The following is a 12320-nucleotide window of genomic DNA, read 5'->3' on the forward strand; positions in this document are numbered from 1 at the left end:
TCGGATTGAGGAGTAGTAACAGAACGTTGCCCAAAATCAGCTATGGAATTATAGTGTAGAGAGACAGATAGAGAGAAGAGATAAATGTTGTGTTGTGTGTTCTGAAATGAGTTGAGATAACAAGTATATATAGTGAGAGTAGGAAGGATCCAGAATGGTGTCTTGTAAATAGGTTTTAGAAGACTGTAAAATCAGTATTGTAAAACGCAAAAATCAGTACAAAAGACTGCACTTTCAGACTATACGCAACAGTTCTCTAAAAGACTGAGTAATCAGTTTCGGAAATTGTGCAAAAATATTATAGAGAATAAGTGATCGTACCTCCAAAAATGGCATACGGCACGCACCCCCACACTTTGAGGTAGTTAAGATTAGGCTTGTGGCCTTTCCAGAGCTCATAAGGAGTTGTTTCCAAATTTTTGTGTGGAACTCTGTTAAGTACAAAACAAGCAGAAAGAATGGCCTCGCCCCACAAGTTAGTAGGCATACCAGAACTAATAAGCATAGCATTCATCATGTCTTTCAAAGAACGATTTTTCCTTTCGGCTATTCCGTTTTATTGAGGTGTGAATGGGGCGGTGATCTCATGGATAATGCCATTTTCTTCACAATATTTTTTAAGTGGATAACCCTCATACTCACCACCCCTATCAGACCTAACACGTTTGATTTTAAGGTCTAATTGATTCTCAACTTCAGCTTTATAGATCATGAATTTTTGCTCGGCTTCATCTTTTGTACTTAACAAATACACTTTCGTATATCTAGAGAAATCATCTACAAAAGTGATATAATAACGCACCTCCTCGGCTCATTGTGTTTCTGAAATCCTCCAAGTCCGAATGGATTAATTCAAGAAGAGTCGGGGCACGATGGACTTGTTTATTAAACGATGTCCTGGAATGTTTAGCCTCTACACATATCTCACATTTGTCAAAAGCCGTATTACTAAAACCATGTATAAGGTCAAGATGTTTCAATTTTTTAACATAAGCAACATTTATATGACCTAATCTAGCATGCCATAAAGTAATAGACTCAGCAAGATAAACGGAAGTGGTGTAGTTTTTATTAATAGTCACCACATCGAGAACAAAAAGCCCGCCATTACAAAAACCTTTTCCAACAAAATTATTGTTTCTAGTGAGTACAAGTTTGTCGGATTCCAAAGTGAGTTTTATACCGGCCTTGTTAAGTAAAGACCCTGAAATAAGGTTCCTACGAATTTCTGGAACATGAAGAACATTATTAAGTTCAAGAATTTTACCGGAAGTTAACTTCAGTTGTACATTTCCCTTACCAATAACGCGTGTAGTGCTAGAATTGCCCATGAACACGCATTGTCCGTTAGTTTCTGGCACATATTGTTTGAACGCTTCTTTGTCACAACATATGTGACTCGTAGCTCCGGTGTCCAAAACCCATTCTGTGATGTTGCTTACCAGATTTACCTCGGATACAACGGCAGCAATGACTTCATATGTTTCGGTGAGATGAGCTTGATGCTTGTTTTTTGACTTTTCCTGGGATCCTTGCGGACAGAATTTTTCGGAATGACCCGTTTCACCACAAGTGAACCATTCTCCTTTGAACGACCTTTTGGGTTTAAAATCTGTTTGCCTTTTTACCCCATGGATCTGGTTTGGTCCCTTGTTGTTGTGGTTGTTGTTGTTATTACGTCTAGGACCCTTGTTGCGATTTTTTGTTTCAACGAGATTGGCATTGGAAGAGGAATGATCAACTTGTTTACCTCTTAACTGGATTCGATTTTGCTCTTCAATCTTGATGTGTGACACTAACTCAAGAAGAGTGAAATCCTTTTGTTTGTGTTTCATGGAGTGCACATAATTCTGCCAAGACAAAGGAAGTTTCTCGAGTAGACAATTAGCTTGAAAAGTTTCACATATTTTCAAACCCTCCGCGATAATATCAGCACATAAGGTCTCATACTCATGAACTTGATCTAACACAGGTTTTTCATTAGTTATACGAAAATTTAACCATCTATTGCAAGCATATTTTTTAGTGCCAAAATCATCGGTTCCGTATTTTGTTTTAAGAGCATCCCAGATGTCTTTAGCACTTTCAAGCTTGCTATATATCAAAAATAAAGGTTCCGTCATATAATGCAGTAAGATGCCACGAAAAGTTTTACTATCTGCCGGAAAATTTCGTTCACTGTTTTCTGGTGCTTCAGTTTCGGTTAAAGTATAATCTATCTTTAACTGGCTTAAAAGAAAATCAAGTTTTTCGGACCAAATCCTATAGTTTTTACCATCAAGTAAATCCAATTTTGACATATCAGGGATAAAAACTGTAGGCATAAGAGTCGGATTAAATGAATCAGCAGAAATTGGCATAGCCATATCGCCTACGATAAAAATTTAACGAGCAAGAATTTTTTTTTTTTTTTTTTTTTTTGAAAAAAAAAAGTCAACTTTAGACTGTAGGGGGTATCACTATTACGAAAACAATGAACGGTAAAACTTACAGAACCAGCAGAGATAGAAGTCGTGGCGTGATAAGAATCACTGCCCTAATGTTGAATTTGCCCCGCTTGATACACACGGCCTCTTGGCAACCAACGCCCAGGGTTACACGACTTCCGGGCCTAAGGTGTACGACAAAGACTCGGATTGAGGAGTAGTAACAGAATGTTGCCCAAAATCAGCTATGGAATTATAGTGTAGAGAGACAGATAGAGAGAAGAGAAAAATGTTGTGTTGTGTGTTCTGAAATGAGTAGAGATAGCAAGTATATATAGTGAGATTAGGAAGGATCCAGAATGGTGTCTCGTAAATAGGTTTTAGAAGACTGTAAACTCAGTATTGTAAAACGCAAAAATTAGTACAGAAGGCTGCACTTTCAGACTGTGAAAAACGCAACAGTTCTCTAAAAGACTGAGTAATCAGTTTCGGAAATTGTGCAAAAATATTATAGAGAATAAGTGATCGTACTTCCAAAAACGGCCTACGGCACGCACTGCAGGTGCTCTACCAGAGCTCAGAGCCCGGCCCGGCCCGGCCCGGCGTGCGTGCGCGCGCGCGTGTGTGGCTGTACGGGCCCTCTACCACTACATATCTAGTAGTCCAATACAAAAGATCACTTATAAACTATAATACTCCAACATATTTTATCAATGTGGGATTCTTTTGAAGCAAAACTAAGAAATACATCCAACACCTATCTCTCATAAAATTAAATAAGAGTAAGATTTGCATTATGATGAGAGTAATTTACTATATGAATGAACGTGGGGTGGAGTCTCTAAAAAAAAGAGAACTTTCAATTCCTAAAATGAAGGAGCCAATCACAATCCTCTAAATGTTTTAACTTTAGTAGTATAAGGATAAGGATTAACGACGTCAATTATTATGGTTTATGGAGATTAATATAATGAACAATTGCATGGTACTACTTGTGTAATGCAGAATGCTTCAGTGAGAGAAAGGTGAGACACTAAGTAGACCACATTTACCCCACGTTTTCTTAACTGCCAACTAAGTTTCTAATTTTCTTTTTACTCTCTTAATCCCTTATTCACTACTACAAATCCAGGTAACTACAACGGCTCTTTAACAACGCTTATTCACCAAAATCACCATAAGACGTTGTAGAATGGATGGCGCGAATTTTACTAAACTTAATTACAACGGTTATGTGTTGTGAACCGTTGTTATGGTTTTAACAACGGGTCAAACTTGCACAACCGTTGTTAATATAAAAACTAATAATAACAGTTTACTCTATAATACATTATAACCGTTGTTAATAATTTGGCGCAAAATTAGTGAAAAGTAATTATAATTGTTATGTTAAACTCGTTGTTATTAGGTTTAAACAACGGTTGTAGACTCAATAACCGTTGTTATTAAAGTTATGAAGATCTAAAGAACAACAGATTGTTTTATTCTGCTATACGCTAAAAAACACAAACACAAGCTAATACTGCTACACAAATATCATCCTCCATTCCTCCCTGATCGTCCCTCTCTGTCTTCATCTCCGTCACTGTTGTCACCGTCTTCTCTCCCTCATCGTGTTTATCAATCAGATATATATGTTTCTTAGCTTATTAACTATTTCTTATTAAGATTTTCAAGCTATATATAGATATAGGATTGTTCAATTTCCTGGCCTATGAATGTCGATTATTTTTGAATTTGTGAATTTGTTGGGTTATTATCTAATTTGTTGATAATTTAGCTTAATTGATTTCCTGAATTTCGTTTATTTGTTTGCCTTTTATTTGATTTTATGAATTAGTTGCCTATATATTACGAATGTAGAAAAATGACTCGAACTTGGATGATTGCTGCAAATATGAGTGACCCCAACTATAAGGATGGTTTAGCTGAATTTTATGAAGTCGTTTCGAACAATTTGAAAGATTCTTCTAGTATTCCATGTCCTTGTGAAAGCTGTGGTAATATTAGGTATTGGCTTTTCCGGACGTTAAAATACACCTAGAAAAGAAGAGATTTTGTCGATCCTATACACGTTGGATTTTTCATGGAGAACCATTAGAGGATGAGAATAGCTTTGAAGAAGATGATGTTGAGGTATACGAAAGGCTAACTGATGATCCTGAGTTTGTCGAGTTTTTTGAGTTGGAAGAGTTGGAAGCAAACAAGTTGAATATTGGGTCTATAGATAATGAAGAGAATGATGATGAGTCGAATGCTTTTGAAGATGTAGGTGATGACACTATTAATTGGGATGACCTTAACAACATGTATGAGAAGTTGCGTGAGTCTGAAGCACCTCCGTATCCTGGTTGTAAGTTCACAAAAATGTCGGCTGTGGTGAAGTTGTATAATATCAAGGGGGCAAATGGGGTGAGTGATACGTGTTTCACTAGTTTTTTAGCCTTGATAAAGGAGTTGCTTCCAGATGGTAATGTTCTACATGTTAAGACATATGAGGCTAAAGAACTAATAAGAGGAGTGGGTATGAAATATGAGAAAATACATGCATGTCCATATAATTTCATATTGTATCGGAAATTATATCAAAACTTAACCAATTGCCCTAAATGTTTGGAGTGGCGTTATAAGAATAAGGAAAGGATCCCGGCTAAGGTGTTGTGGTATTTTCTAGTGATACCAAGATTCATAAGGATTTATGCGAATCCCGATGATTCAAAAATGTTAACTTGGCATGAAATTGGAAGAATAAATGATGGAAAGCTAAGACACCCGACAGATGGTATGCAATGGAAATCGTTCGACACTAAGTATCCCGAGTTCGGCAATGAACCTAGAAACTTGGTATGCAATAGAAATCGTTCGACGCTAAGTATCCCGAGTTCGGCAATGAACCTAGAAACTTACGTCTAGCGCTGTCCACTGATAGAATGAACCCACACGGAAACATGAGTAGCCAACATAGTACTTGGCCAGTAGTGTTGGCTATTTATAACTTACCTCCATATGTGTGCATGAAAAGAATGTATTTGATGTTGTCGTTGTTAATTTCCGGCCCTAAACAACCTAGAAATGATATAGATGTCTATTTGGAACCTCTTCTAGATGATTTACGAATGTTGTGGGATAGTGGGATAGAAGTATTTGGTGCATATAAGAACGAAACTTTCAATTTGAGAGCGATGTTATTGTGTACAATATCTGACTATCCGGCTTACGGCGACCTTTCTGGCCACACAGTTCATGAGAAAGAGGCTTGTCCATTGTGTGGGGAGGATATCGAGTCTGAATACTTGAAATCTTCTCGTAAGTATGTGTATATGGGAAATAGGAGGTTCTTGTATCATGACCATTGTTATCGCAAGATGCAGAAAGCATTCAATGGAAAACAAGAACTTCGTCAACCTCCTAGAATTTTGAGTGGGCATGAAGTTTATCAGAAAGTAAAACATATTGAGATAGATTATTGGAAGAAGAGCGGCTCTAAATTGTCTACTCGTGGGTATAAGAAAAGATCCATATTTTTTGATAAACTTCCATATTGGCCTGACCTGGAGGTCAGGCATTGCCTCGATTTCATGCACATTGAGAAAAATGTCCGTGATAATATTATCAATACCCTTCTGAATGTTCCCTGTAAAACAAAGGATAACACCGCAGCTAGGGAAGATATGAAAATGACGGGTATTAGGATAGAGTTGGCACCACATAAGAGAGGTAATCGTACATTTTTACCGCCAGCAGCTTATACCCTTTCACGGAATGAGAAAAAAGAGTTATGTGCATGCTTGAATGGAATTAAAGTGCCACATGGTTATTCGTCGAACATCAAAATCCTAGTGTCGATGCAAGACCTAAAACTCACCGGGTTAAAGTCACATGATTGTCACACTTTGATGCAACAATTACTACCTGTGGCTATTCGTTCCATTTTACCTGAAAAGGTAAGATATGCTATAACTAGATTCTGTCTCTTCTTCCAGTCCATATGCGAGAAAGTCATCGGTCCCGATGACGCGGATTCATTGCAGAACCTCGTTGTAACCTCTCTTTGTCAGTTGGAAATGTATTTTTTACCCTCTTTTTTCACTATCATGATTCACTGACCATTCACTTGGTTAGGGAGATTTTGTACCTTGGGCCCGTGTACTTGAGATACCAATATCCTTTCGAAAGATTGATGAAAGTCTACAAGGACTATACATCTAATCGGTATCGTCCGGAAAGTTGTATTGTTGAACGCGCTATTTTAGATGAAGCTCTTTCATATTGTTACGCTCATCTCTCCCCTGAGGAGTTGATTGGCGTTCCTAAGAATCGTCATAGTGACTGGATGACCGGAAAAGGTATTAGGGGCCGGGTTGAAAAAATTGCGACACGTGAAATGTTGTATTTAGCACATACGTATGTTCTAAACAACGAAGATGAGGTGCAACCTTATATTCAACAACACAAAGATGAGCTCAAATACGATCACCCAAACAAGACCGAGAGTGGATTGCAAACGAGCATACGAAGACGTTGGAGAGTGGTTTATGAATATTGTCTTAGAGTGTACGAATTAAACTGGTGATAACATCTCTCCTAGGTTACTACGTCTTGGTTTAGGTCCAAATGCCAGGGTCACCTTTTACAGCAGTTTTGCCATAAATGGATATACTTTTTACACCCGCGAGCAAGATGAGTTGAGCACAATACAAAATAGTGGTGTGAGTTCTGAAATTGAGGAAATGCACTTTGCTACTTCAAAAGATAAAAAGCCTATTTGGGGAAAATGCCTTTATTATGGTGTTATTCAAGAAATATTGGTTCTAGATTACATTTATTTCACAATGCCTTTGTTTCGATGTAACTGGGTTGATAACAACATCCATTGTGTCCGAAAGGATAAGATGGGATTTACGTTGGTCAATTTGGGTAAGGTTAGAAATAATAAGGATGATCCTTTCATAATGGCATCCCAAGTTAAACAAGTGTTCTATGTCACCAATCCTATGGATAAGAAGTGGTCTGTTGTACTGTCTATAAGGAGTAGAAGGAGTAGTCCATCCGATATTGGTGATGATGATCAGGATGTCGTTTTTGAGGGAATGGATCACTCTACCACTGTATCTTATTTCGACGATGTTGACACTAATCATGAGGACACTGAAAGCATCTATATGCGTGATGACCATGGTGAAGGTATTTGGGTTAACGAAGAAACTGTGACATCCAAGAAACGTCCCTGATCCTGAGATGGTCTATAATGTAAGTTATTAGCTTTTATTTTTATTTTTATTTTTTAAATATATATATATATATATATATATATATATATATATATATATATATATATATATATATATATATATATATATTCCTTTTAGTTTTTTTTTTTTTTAAAATAACTATTTCCTTTGAACAGATTTGCATTTAGGAACTGCATATTTAATACAAACTGTGGACATCGGCCCACCTGCGAGCCCACTTCGATCTGTGGACATGAAACGGTCTTTTGAAAGCCACGCTCGGCGGCGTAAAAATACTTTAGACCGGATCGTTTTAGATCGGTCGGTTTCGTCTCGGTAAGGGTCTCGAAACGATTAGAGATGTTCGGAGTCGCCACCAAGCATTTGTGGGATGCTTGGAACCCGTTTGAATCCACTTTATACCTCAGTCAAACGAAGCACAAAGCAGGGTTTGACATAGGTACTAAAGAAAGAGAAAATCCGTATGTTTAAAGCTGCGTCATGGAAACCGTGTCGGATTTCGTAAAACGCGAAAACAAGGAAATGTGAGTGCGAGGAAACACAAAATGTCCTGGATCATCCCAAAGAGGCGCGAGCGTCCTGGAGGGAAGTTTGAGGTGTCAGAAGAAAACACATCTTGAAAGAGACAAGTCAAAACCGGGAATCCGGGGGAAGGCCCAAAGAGGCGCGAGCAGCCTGGCGATGGGAGCCAGAGCCAGCTCTCACCTTTTTCTGAAAGACGCGCTGATCATTTTTGTATAAATAGTGATGTTTGCGCTTCGTTGTTTCATCATCCGAAACACAAAAACATCTCTACAAAACTTCTTCTTCTTCTTCCACAAAAATATTTCATGGATGCTTTTGAGAATGCATTGCGACAATGGTGGCGGGGTTTGTCGCCTCCCGAAAAGTATCAACTCATTTGTATGGGAGTTGGTCAATTGTTGGTGCTCCGTCAAGTCAAGGTGCAATCCTCATTTCTCGAAGCATGTTCTCGGTTTTGGGATTCGAAACACCATGTTTTCGTTTTCCCGAAATGTGAAATTTGTCCTTTTGCCGAAGAAGTTGGAGCCATTGGTGGGTGGCCGGGTTGTGTTCCGGTGCTTCCTCCGACTCGGTTGTGCTAAAAGGAGAAATTCCGTTCCATGTTAGGTTTATCGACAAGTCAAGTCAACTTCCTTCTTGCTCCACATGGCGTGGATATATTGGCTCTTATCAACATCTTTTCGAACCGATTTGATGCCAATGTTTCGGAGGTGGCTAGGAGAAGGGCTCTTGCCTTTTGCCTTGTCCATGTGTACTGTTGAAAATCTAGATCTCTTTATATAACATATTCATATATGTTTCAAATTTATTTAGTCATAAAATAAATTACTAATCTTATGCATGCAAACATCAATAGTTAAGAGAAGAAATCGGTTCCTTACATTGCATGTTTCGGATATTTGGGCACTAGTAAGGTCACCTAGCTTACTTAGTTCTTGAGCTTTCCTTATGGATGAACAAGATTCAAAGGTAGAATCTCTCCCAAAGACATATACCCAAGGAACACTCATAATAACTAATATTATTTGTACTAGAAATAATACTAATCTTACTTAAAAATTGATACAAAAATTTATTTCCTCTTGTATAATTTCGGCCAAGAGGAGTAAATGATTTTTGTGGTTTTTCTTTCTCTAAAAATGTCTCACCAAAAATGTAGAGAAAACATAATAATTTTACACTAGAAAATTATGTAAAGAAGTAGTGAATGAATAAAACAAAAGCCCCTTGTCTTTTCTGAGTAGAAACCGATTGGAAGGGAAGGAGAGCCCAATGCATGGGCTAATTTTTCTACCCAAGAAATGTAGACTTGCATGGCTACAAATAGGTAGGTCATCATTGTGTTTTCTCTATTAAAATAATCAACACAATTTTTCCACTAAAACCCTCTAATTTTTCGGCACTTATAAAATGGAAAGTCCATTTTATATTTTGTCATTTGTCAATTTTGTCACATGTAACATGTTACATGACATGTCACAATGTAATGTATTTTTAACATATTAAAAATCAACATACTCATAAAATATGTCATTTACAAAATCGACTAGTAATTCGTAATTACTCGTACCAAAAATGTTTCCAAATTATAAACTACAACATTCTGTATTTATAATAATTTATTCATTCCGTTTCAATTGTTTCTGTAAACAATAATTTCATCTAAGTAATAAAACAATTCGATTACTTAGACCATGTCTCATTTAATCATATTTACAATAAGATACGTAAATTATACTCACAAAATCATCCGTCAATTTTAAGCAATTTAATTAACTCGTATCGGTATACGATTAATTAAATAATCAATTAAGAGTATTTCCCTATAGGTATGACCTAAGGGGATCAACTGATCACCACCGTCGCACGACAGTAATGTCAAACTCTAGTCAGCCAATCATTACCGATATGTGTGGACCAGTTGACTGTAAAATATTACATCCCACATGTATTCTTAAAATGAGATTTAATAATGATATTTAAATCATGTGATCGCACTATTGTTGAGGACCCATTTCCCAACAATCTCCCACTTGTCCTCGACAAGTGTGCGTCACCAATTCTCTTGTCCTATTACTATCTCTCACTCAATGCAAGGTGTCTTTCAGGTCGTACTTGCAAGTGATCATATCGAGAGTGGTTTCCTCGATCTGGAGAATAACTGTTTGACCGGATTTATCTATCATAGATACCTTCCGAGCGTGGCCACGCATTTCCAGTTCATTACTCCTCGAGTGGCCCTAAGATATTGTTTTAACCCTGATAAGGGGGTGGACAATTCCTATCGCACTTATTCCCTTCGACTAGCCACAACCATCATAACCCAAAATATGCCCATTTGACCCCATTTACGAAGGTCGTAGTAACACAAATCAAAGTTAATCTGAAACTGTGCCATCTTAGGCGAATAGTCTTTAGTCAAAAGAATCGACTTATTAGAATACTATAGTAGCTCTTGCCACGACCGGGCTATATAAATTTGCCAGAACTCTATAAGCGGTCACTGCCCGACAAAGTGTTTCTAACAGTCTGCCTATGTGATCGACTAGTCATCTCACATGACTCTATAGCACTTGAACTTGCCATCAATCGCATCACACTCTAGTCACTTCGAGACGTCATCTCATACAAGTGACTATGGGCTAATACTATGTTAATCCGGGTTCACTTTAACGGGGTTCAACGTTGTCTCTACAACCCGTTTGGATGTAACAAAGTATAATAAAAGAGTTTTAAAGTAAAACTCGAACGACAAATGCGATTATCACATATGAATAGTCAATGTCTGATTACTATTTCATGTTCTATAATCTAATTTGATCTTGTACGTAGTTGTTCATTTCAATTCAATTGAAATGACATGACTCATCATGTTTAGCCTTTGAGAAGGCTTTGGTTAGTAGGTTTTATCAATTTCTTGTACCTTACTCAATCCTTACTACATACTCATTTTCCTTTGTAATGTATACATTTGCATTACAAAACTTTCTGAGTACGTGTCGAAATCCAATCAAGACATAGGCCCTTTAGCCTAAGAATAGCTCCCACTGTTTTCACAGTGTGCGGGACTCGTCCTTCTTGCACATCCCATGATTGCAAGTGTACTCAATTTCCGTTATAAATATCTCTCATTGTTCTTTATTGCCTAGAACGATTCTAGAAAATCTACTTCTTATTTAACATTGCCACAATGGTATCTTAACCATCTTAATGTGTTTTGATTATGGTTTTGTCGGAAACCATACGCAATCTCAATTGTCAATTGTCACTTGTGTAACACCCTTACACAAAATTGCATCATAAACACTTTGCATCATAGCCTTAATGCTTCTGCAAGCACTTAAGGGTAATCTTTATGGCTTACTTGGTAAAGATTACTTAAATTCGATTTTGAAAATAATTCATCATACTCAAAGTATATGAAGTGTTATACATCATTACTTATTTAATTGATCCAATAAGCAAATGGAATCAATCAAATATGTTCAATTTAATTGAACTAGTCATGAATCTTATCAACATAAGACTTCTTATTGACGCTAATATCATGTAGATTTATCTTCATAAATCTGGATATTAAAGATGTATTATATTACTCCAAAAGTCTTAAATCATTCTCAATGATCAATATGTCATCCACATATCGGACTAAATAAAATTTCCGTAACTCCCACTAAACTCCATGTATAAACACAACTTCTTGACTTATCGAGAAAAGTTTTATAACATGATCAAAACATTGATTCCAATGTAACACCCCCATACTCCAAGTGCCTTACCAGGACCACTTAGGTATGAAGATACTACCATCTCGGTTACCCGAGGCATGATAATCATAAGACAATGAAGAAACATACTTTATTAAATAAGTTTAAGTGATTACATTACAAAACCAACTGTAAGCAAAATACAACTGTTCTCAAACTATAAACCAACTGAAAGGAACTGTTCTAATAAACACAGCGGAAGACTAAAGACTCTGATATGTGATGACTCCATCCCCAGCTAGATCCCACGCGTATCCAAGATATACCGCTAAGCAATCGCTCACCACCCCGAATGGATCACCACAGTTTTTAAAACATTTAAACGGGGTCAGTACTAATCACACAACTTA

The sequence above is a fragment of the Silene latifolia genome, chromosome 6, assembly GCF_048544455.1.
Source record: "Silene latifolia isolate original U9 population chromosome 6, ASM4854445v1, whole genome shotgun sequence".
In the NCBI taxonomy this organism is placed as follows: domain Eukaryota; kingdom Viridiplantae; phylum Streptophyta; class Magnoliopsida; order Caryophyllales; family Caryophyllaceae; genus Silene; species Silene latifolia.